Genomic DNA, 8,828 nt, shown 5'->3' with positions numbered 1-8,828 from the left:
GGCCCCGCCCCCGTCCCGCTGCCTGGGCGACGGTGTCTGCAGCGCGGACGCCTCTGCACTCCGCGGCCCGCGGGTGAGTCCTGGTCCGGTCCCTGGTTAGCGCAGCGCAGCGCTGCTTTGGTCACTCCTCCGAGAGGTGAGGAATGTAGGCCCCAGACAGGTTCTTTAGGGCGCTGCCTGGGGCAAAGGGAAGCTCTGCGCTGCGCTAACGCGATCTAGGAGCACCTGTCCTGCAGCTGAGGCCCGTCACCTTCCAGTACTCAGCGTGTTTTCGAATAGTTTTTCTAATGGCCCTTTTTATTTTTGCATAGGAAGGGGACTCTTCAGGACCGAAGCATTCTGATGAGCGCCCTTTGTAAGCTTTATGTACAAATTCAGAACCGCCAGGCTTCACCCTCACCCCCGCTTTCCCTTTCTCTCTGCAAGGTTGGCCATCAGCCAGACAGTGGGAGAGAGGGCCTGCTTCTGGGGTGTTGCCTGCTCCTCTCAGACTCTGAGCATCACTTTGGCTAGTTTGTCACCCATCCATCCATTAATTCATTCATTTATTCATATAATAAATGCCCACGCTGTTTTATAAATGATCACTTAAAAGATCAGTAAACAATGGGAAGACTAGTCACAGGGCAGCTTGCGAAGAGGTAGCAAAGCAGGCTGAGGTGCCCACTGCCCAGAGGTGGACATTTGCCTGCAGTGCCTTCACCCCCTTCACCTGGGAACTGCCTACTGGTGTACAAAGTCCAAAGGCTTCTCTGATTCACCTCTCTTTCCCTGACTTCCCTCTCAGACTCCACGTTCTATGTAAACTTACACCAACACGTGGTCCCATAAAATCTATTTAAGGGGGTCTCTCCTTAACTGACCTGTGAGTTCCTTTGCTTCACCTCTGGTAGCCCAGAGCCTGGGAGCCCAGGATCAACACGAAGATGAATTTGGGAACTGTTGTGAAAGAGAGTGTGGATCCACATTGAGGGTAAAGAGGGATCAGCCTGAATGATCATGCAGTTTTCTTGCATGAGTAGGCATCTGATTTGAGGGCCAGAAAATATTTAGTATATGTTTGGTACATTGTGAGTGTAGAGTGTAGTAAAAAAAAAAAAGTAATTTTCCCCCCAGAGGACCTTTCTCAGATCTGCCTCATTTCTCCCTACCTTCTGAAGAGGAGGGGGAAAAGGGTCACTCTTTCTATCCTGAAATCGGAGGTTTGGTCAAAGTTGAGTAAGGTTTGCAGGGAAGGTCACTTCGAATAAATTGGGAAGCCATTTCCTTGGGACATGGGCTCCCAGAGATTGACCATTAATGGCAAAGACATTGGGGTTGGGGATAGCAGAATTATGGAGTGGGAGGTGCCCTGAGGCTTTAGCTGTGATATAATTATTAATCAAATGCAAAAGTCATGATGATATTTACACTTTTGTGACATCCGAAAACTCTAAACTTCAAAAACCAGACTAGATCTGATAGCTCATTAATATGTTCCTCACAGTCCCAAGTTTCTTTTTGTACAAGAAGGCACAAGCTGAACTCATTAAAAATAGTCATGAGACCAGAAAAAGAAGTTGTGGGCAAGTAGGCACAGGAAAGCTTATTTACAAAGCTCAAGGATTAAAAAAAAAAGGCAAAAACAACCAAAACAAAAAAAAGAGAAAATAAATCCAAAAAACTCTACCAATCAGCCAAGTTTTAAGGAGAAAAATAATTCAAGTGTTGTAAAAATCATAGAATAGCCTTAGATTTTGAATTTAAAGAGATAGAGACTAAGGATGGCTAGAAGCTTTGTGACAACTTAGATAACCTAGGTATGATACCATCTCAACAGGGGTTAGGAAAGTTTTTCTGTCCCTCCCAAATCCTGTAAGGCAGGCAGAAAACATCATTAGCAGGAAGAAGATTTGGATAAAGACTTAAGATTTTTTCAGTGTCACAGCAAGATTCAGTCAGCCTCATCTGCTTACTCAGCAGTGATCCAAGCCAGGGGTAAAACATGATTTTTTAAGCTGATGGCCCTGAAGTGTCTAGGCTCGTTGGGAACAGTTCAGGAAGCAGCTAGCATTGAAGTGAAAGTAAAGCAAGAATTGGTGCTTGACTTCATTATCTCAGGCCCAGATTCCTATCCTGTGAATGCATAAATATCAAATCAAGATCAAAAATTGTATATGAACCACAAAAATAGATGTGCATAGGTCAGCTCCAAATATCCTCCATACTTGCCATGACCTCTGGATTCAGCTCTTTCTTACTTTTTGAAGCATAAAGTTGTTCTATTTCCACAGTGTGCCTCACAGCAAAGTCTGTAGGGACCTCTCTCAGAACCTTCAATAGATGTGGGCAATGACTTACCAGGTGAGCCAGTGGGTAACTGATGGCTGGATGGTGGGATGATTCTGCCCCCAGATGGGGAAAGCAGGACTGCCTCAAGTGTCCTCACTCATCGTTTGCACGATAAACTAACATGTAAGGAGCCTTTATTCAGTTAGGAAGCTTTGATTTGCAAGTAATGGAAAACTCAATTCAAATTGCCTTGAATTGATCCTGTGGTTCAATAAAGTCATTGACAATTCAGGTTCTTTTTCTTCTCTGTTATGCCTGTGTTGACTTCATGTTAAGGCTAGTCTTCTTGTGGTCATAGGATGGCTCCCAGGATTTAGCATGGAGAGGGGACAGTTAGATTAAGGAGTGAACAAAGCCCAGAGCCTCACTCTGATTGGCCTATCATTGTGGCCAGGGTACGCTGCACTTTGGTCTAAGTCTGGGTTAGTTCCCATCTTACATATCATTGTGTGCACACTTAAAAAGAAAAATAGAAGTGAAATGAACATGTTAAGGTATTCCTTAGATACCTTCACATTCAAAGTCCAACTCTTCTTGACCATTTTTAGGCTCAGGGTCACTGATTTCTGAATTTGTCACACAATATTATCCTTTGACCATAGGAAACACTGGTGCTATAGCATTTCTATTTTTTAATCTTTTTCTTGGAGACAGAATCTCACCCTGTTGCCCAGGCTAGAGTGCTGTGGCATCAGCCTAGCTCACAGCAAACTCAAACTCCTGGGCCCAAGCGATCCTCCTGCCTCAGCCTCCTGAGTAGCTGGGACTACAGGCATGCACCACCATGCCCGGCTACTTTTTTCTATATATTTTTAGTTATCTGACTGATTTCTTTCTATTTTTAGTAGAGACAGGGTCTCACTCTTGCTCAGGCTGTTCTCTAACTCTTGAGCTCAATCAGTCATCCCACCTCAGCCACCCAGAGTGCTAGTATTACAGGTGTGAGCCACCGTGCCTGGCCCAAATGACCTCTTTTCTATCTCTATAGTCTTGCTTTTTGTAGAGTTTCATATGAATGGAATCATACAGTATGTATGGCTTCTTTCACTTAGAATAATGCTTTTGAGATTCATTAATGCTGTTGTGTGCACAAGGACTTCATTCCTTTTTATTGCTGAGAAATATTCCATTGCGTAGATATGCCAAAAGGTGTTTATCCTTTCCCCAGAGTTGATGGATATAGTTGATATATTTGGATTGTGTCCTAGTTCATTTGTGTTGCTATAAAGGAATACTTGAAGCTGGGTAATTTATAAAGGTTTATTTGTCTCACGGTTCTGCAGGCTGTACAAGAAACAAGAAACAGCTGCTTCTGGTGAAGGCTTCAGGCTGCTTCTACTCACAGCAGAAGGAAAAGGTGGGTGGTGTATGGAGATCACATGGTGCGAGAGAAAGCAAAAAGGAGAGAAGCAAGGTGCCAGGCTCTTTTAAACAACCAGTTCTTGGGGGAACTCTCGTGGGAAATACTAGAGAAGAACTTATTCATTACCAAGAAGACAACACCAAGCCATTCATGAGGGGTCTGCCCCCATGACGCAAACACCTCCCAAGAGGCCCCAGCTCCAACACTGAGGACCAGATTTGAACATGAGACTTGGTTGGACCAAACAAACCATATCCAAACCATAGCAGCTCCCAGGTTTTGGTAGTTATGAATAAAGCTGCTGGGAACCTTTGCATATAACCTTTGTTTGGACATATGTTGTCATTTCTCTTGAGTGGTCCTGTAGTAAGTGTTTGTTTAACTTTGTAAGGCACTATCAAATGATAGTGATACAGCCAAAGGGGCTGTATCATTTTCATTCCCACCAGCAATACATGAGAGTTCCAGTTGCTCCATATCCTTGACAATGCTCAGTATTGTCGATCGTCCCTGGCATTTTGTCCACTGACAGCATGCTTGCCATTAGAGACGTGAAGCCATTGTCATTGCTTCAGTGCATATAGTCCAGTTTCTACAAAAATCTTGTAGCAGTCCAGGGACAGGTAGGGCTCAGGCCCTCCATTATGTTGGGTACCCCAATTCCATCTCTCCTGCTAGTCTTAGAAATCTCAATATCCCCATGTGCCTGGCTTGTTTCTCTTTCTCTGTGGGGATGTTCCAGTATAACTAACTCCCTTCAGCTGGCTGGAAACAGAAAACTTGCACTCATCATTCTCTATCCCCAAGAGCTTCACTCTCAGCTCACAGATTGCCTGTTCCTACAAAATAAGAAGGCACAGCCAAAACTGGGTGTGTCTCTATCCAACTTATGGTCTGTCTCTCTGACTATGTCCACGTCTGACCATGTGTAGATCTCTATCTACACCTGCTGACATTGTACATGTGTAGAAAATCTAGAAGGAAACACTGCAAATAGGTCTCACTGGTTACAATCTAGGGAAGGGGAGGTTCATTTTTCAATTTATAGACAGTGTGTTGTTGGCATTTTTTTAAAGTAAAGTAATTAAAAAGAAAATAGCTACAATATTAATAAATAAAAGTTCTCATAACCCACATCTTGGACACCCTGCACTGGAAGATCTCTACAGTTCTTCCTAGCTCTCCCTATCTCTCACTTAATTATTAATTACTATTTACAAATCATCTGCACTTTCATCGGGGCTGGAGCGGCGCTCAGAGCCCCAGACAAAGAGAAAACTGTCTAGTGAGACAGGCTGCTGCATTCACTGGAGGTTCTCCCAAGAGACTCTCAGTTGCATTTTAAAAATGTTTAGAGGAAACAACATCCTAGAGAGAATCCAGGTTTGCCTAACACAGTTCAAGGTTTTGTGTCTTTTCCTGGTGTCCTGTTGAGGATGGCATGTATCCCAGACAAAGCATCCTGGTTGGGATGATAGAAAGCATTGTTTCCCAAGACAGATAACCTACTCTGGACAACAGCCAACTGCCACCAGCCGGTCCTTCTGGGAGAAGATGAAAGGCTCCAACCTCCCTCCAGGCCCCTTACTGGCTGTTCTCCTGCTAATATTAATGATGGACAGCCTCCCCTCATTGGCACATTGTCAGGACACCTGGGGAGCTCATATGGGGCTGGTGGCTGCTGTTTCTGCACCCCAGGGATGTTGAGGAGTGTCAGTCAGTGGCCAGGATGGCCAGAGCTCCTGTAGAAAGGAGCTGAGAGGGGACATTCCCTGTGCTTACTGCAGCCTCGCCAGAGCAGGCATTGGCGCAAAGCTTTGTCTAGTGGGTCTCCTCCTTGGAGATTTAGAGTCCTGTCCCCCTGATAGTTGCCATAAAAGTAGCCCTTGTGTAGCCTGAAAAGCAATGCCTGTTCTCCACTCTTGGCCCTGTGGCTTCTCTCTGGTCAGACACTGTGGAGTGCGTCATTAAGACCTTGGGCCTATGTGGATTTTCAAGGGTCTAGCTGCCAAGCAGTGTTTGCCACAGCTTCACATTTAAGAGCATTTCATCATTTTTTAAACAATAAACACTTTGAGGCCTCTTGTTTGAGCGACACGGAAAGACACGAAGGAGATGGAGGGGCAGAGGTCAAGCCCATGGACCCAGGGCGGTGCAGAGGGAAGCCAACTCCATACTCAGGGTTCCATCTGCTGGGAAATTGGAGCCCAGCCCGAAGGCCCACAGCACATCTCCAAGAGCCCATTTATGCTGCACATCTCTGCTAATGTACCCAGGGTGGCCAGGAATGACAATGGCTCCACCCAGGGCTCCTCCTGGGGGTGGAGTGCCCTGGCCCTGTTCTGGAGCACTCCCACCTCCTTAGGAGGCATTCACAAACCCCAACCTCTCATGCATTCTGTTATTCAAGCATACTGCTATTCTCACATGTCTCCAGACTCCTGGAAGTCTTTACACACATGCTGTTTCCCCAGCCTAGACTGCCGTTCCTTATACTTTGCTGCCTCCTTTTCCTTCAATGTCAAGGTCAAATATCATCTGCGCAATGCTTTTCCTCACACTCTGCCTGAGTCAGTTCCCTTCCTCTGGGCTCTCACACTTGGTTCCTGCTTCTATTAATGCCCAACCCCTACGTCTCTGTGCCTCCTGTGCTACTAGGGTCTCAAGGGCAGAGACAGTGCTCTTCATGGCCACACTCTCAGGCAAGGCCTTGGTGACCGGCGTTAGCAAGAATGGCTGGGCGCTGCTCATGTGGCCGTGGGATGGGGATTGAAATGAAAATGAGCCCAGAGAGGACAGTTTTGATGGATCAGCCCAAATTTTTGCTACAGTTTTCTCCAAGGAGGATTCTGTGAATAACTGCGCCCCAACCAGCGGGCACACCTATGCTACAATATTAATCATTTAACAATCGCCCACCACCCCCCTGAGTCACTGTGCTGCAGGGGAAGGTGGCAATGACTCTGAACATGCCTGCAAGCCTGATCTTTGGCCAGACCTTTCAACCACACTATTCAGGAGAGAAAAACCAAACCTTTCTTTCAAAGGAGAATGTATGGATTTTAAATGTTTTTCCCCAGGGGGCCGGTATGCATCACTGAGTTTGAAGAATGTTCTTCTGCACATCTGGCATGTGATCTTGCATATTTTCCAACAAGTCAATGCATGGCATATCCAGCAAATGTCTTATATTAATAGACACCCATTATTGCTGCTGAAAGAATTTCCTAGATACAGTTGTGATTGAAGTTCATAATTATACTGCAGAATGCCAAGACTCTCTGCAAGGCCCAAGTTTAAGACTATTCTAGCTCCTCCTAGTGATACGGACTTAGGCACTTTGCTGAGTGCCAAAATCTTAGCTTGAGTGTCCAAACTTCTTCAAATGAATGTCCTCTTGCAGCATCTGAAATGTTAATTTTAATTTGTTCACTCTTCAAGAGGCTTGGTGGCGTTTTTAACAAGTAGAAATAAAATATTCAACTGAACTCATTGCATCTTAAATCCGAATGGTCAAGTTAGGTCTCAAAGAGATATTTGCATGCCCAGGTTCATAGCAGCATTATTCACAATAGCCAAGAGGTGAGAGCAACTCAAGGGTCCATGAGCAGATAAATGGATAAACAAAATTATACACACACACACACACACACACACACACACACACACACACACACACATAGGAACATTATTCAGCCTTAATAAGGAAGGAAATTCTGACACATGCTACAACATGGATGAACCATGAGGACATTATGCTAAATGAAATAAGCTATTCACAAAAAGACAAATACTTTATGATTCCACTTTTAGGAAGTACCTAGAGTGGCCCAAATCATAGAGACAGAAAGTTTAGAATGGTGGTTGCCAGGGGCTGGGCGGGGGGAGAGGAAATGGGGAGTTAGTGTTTAATGAGTATAAAGTTTCCGTTTTGCAAGATGAAAAACTTCTGGAGATCTGTTGCACAACAATGTAAACATACTTAACACTACTGAACTGTAACCACTTAAATATGGTTAAGATGCCAAAATTGATGTTTTTGTTTGTTTGTTTGTTTGTTTTTACTACGATAAAAAATTTAAGCAAACAAACAAAACCCTGAAACGTCTTCAGGATCACCCAGTCTGTCCTGTTATTTTGCAGACAGCACAGAGACTTGTCCAAGGCCATCATGCATCTATCCAAGGTGATCAGACTCACAGCTCGATGTGCATGATGTTCCAGCAGCTCAGGTGAGTTCCTCCTCCTCTTTCACAGGGCAGAAGAGGAGCCCACGGCCCTGCAGTGCTCCTGAGCAAAGCCAGGGTGGTGGGGAGAGGCTCTGTGAGGCTCTAGGTTCTCCTGAGTCTCTCTCTCTCTTCTTCCCCATACCCTCATCAGTCTCTGGGTTGCTCATTTATACTGGACACATACATGACCATAGGAACCAGTCAAGTGCCACCTCGGGTCGCCAAAGAAGCCCAGAGTGTCGCCAAAGAATGGGAGAGTGAGCACACCCAGTGCCTGGGGAAACTTTTCTGAGCTCTAGTCCTGCAGTGTACTTCCAGCAGACCCCATCCCATCTCAGATCAGACATACGATCTGGCCTCCAGCTGAGCTGTTTGCAACTTTCTTGTTCCTGGGTCTGCATGCAACTTTCTGCTCAGGCTTGTGGAGACCCTACCACAAGCCTGGAGGCCTTCAAAATGCCCCCACTGAAGAGCTTTCGTGAATGCAAAACCCTTTGCTAACTGTGAAAGGTCCTCTCTGTCCTGATCCTAACCTACTTTTCGTACCATATCTTGCTGGAAGCTAATATTGCGTAGTGGTCAAAGATTGGGGTCGGGGTCAAATTCCACTTACAGCAGGCTTTATCTTTGTAAACTTAGTCATTTATCTCACTACATCTTGGCTTTCTTTTAAGAAAAACAGATATAATGGCCAGCACATGCCTGTAGTCCCAGCTACTTGGGAGGCTGAGGCAGGAGGATCACCTGAGGCTAGGAATTCAAGACCAACCTGGGTGATATAGTGAGTCCTCATCTCAAAAAAAAAAAAAAAAAGAAAAGAAAAGAAAGAAAACCAGAGATAACTGTATCTCTTGTGTGTGAGGGTTTGATGAGACAGTTATTCTAGATTGTAGCCCAGAACCATA

General features: G+C 45.1%; 1 long non-coding RNA gene across 1 annotated transcript; it reads left to right on the top strand.

Moving 5' to 3' along the window:
- Window positions 1-10: 10 nt before the first annotated feature.
- On the top strand, window positions 11-7,946 carry LOC142875669 (uncharacterized). The gene is made up of 3 exons (XR_012922986.1): window positions 11-73; window positions 3,615-3,688; window positions 7,838-7,946. It is a non-coding gene; the product is annotated as an uncharacterized LOC142875669 (long non-coding RNA).
- Window positions 7,947-8,828: the final 882 nt, after the last annotated feature.

Source organism: Microcebus murinus, chromosome 14 (genome assembly GCF_040939455.1).
Source record: "Microcebus murinus isolate Inina chromosome 14, M.murinus_Inina_mat1.0, whole genome shotgun sequence".
Lineage (NCBI taxonomy): Eukaryota > Metazoa > Chordata > Mammalia > Primates > Cheirogaleidae > Microcebus > Microcebus murinus.
Note: the sequence above shows the minus strand (reverse complement) of the source record. Positions and strands in the feature narration are given on the sequence as shown.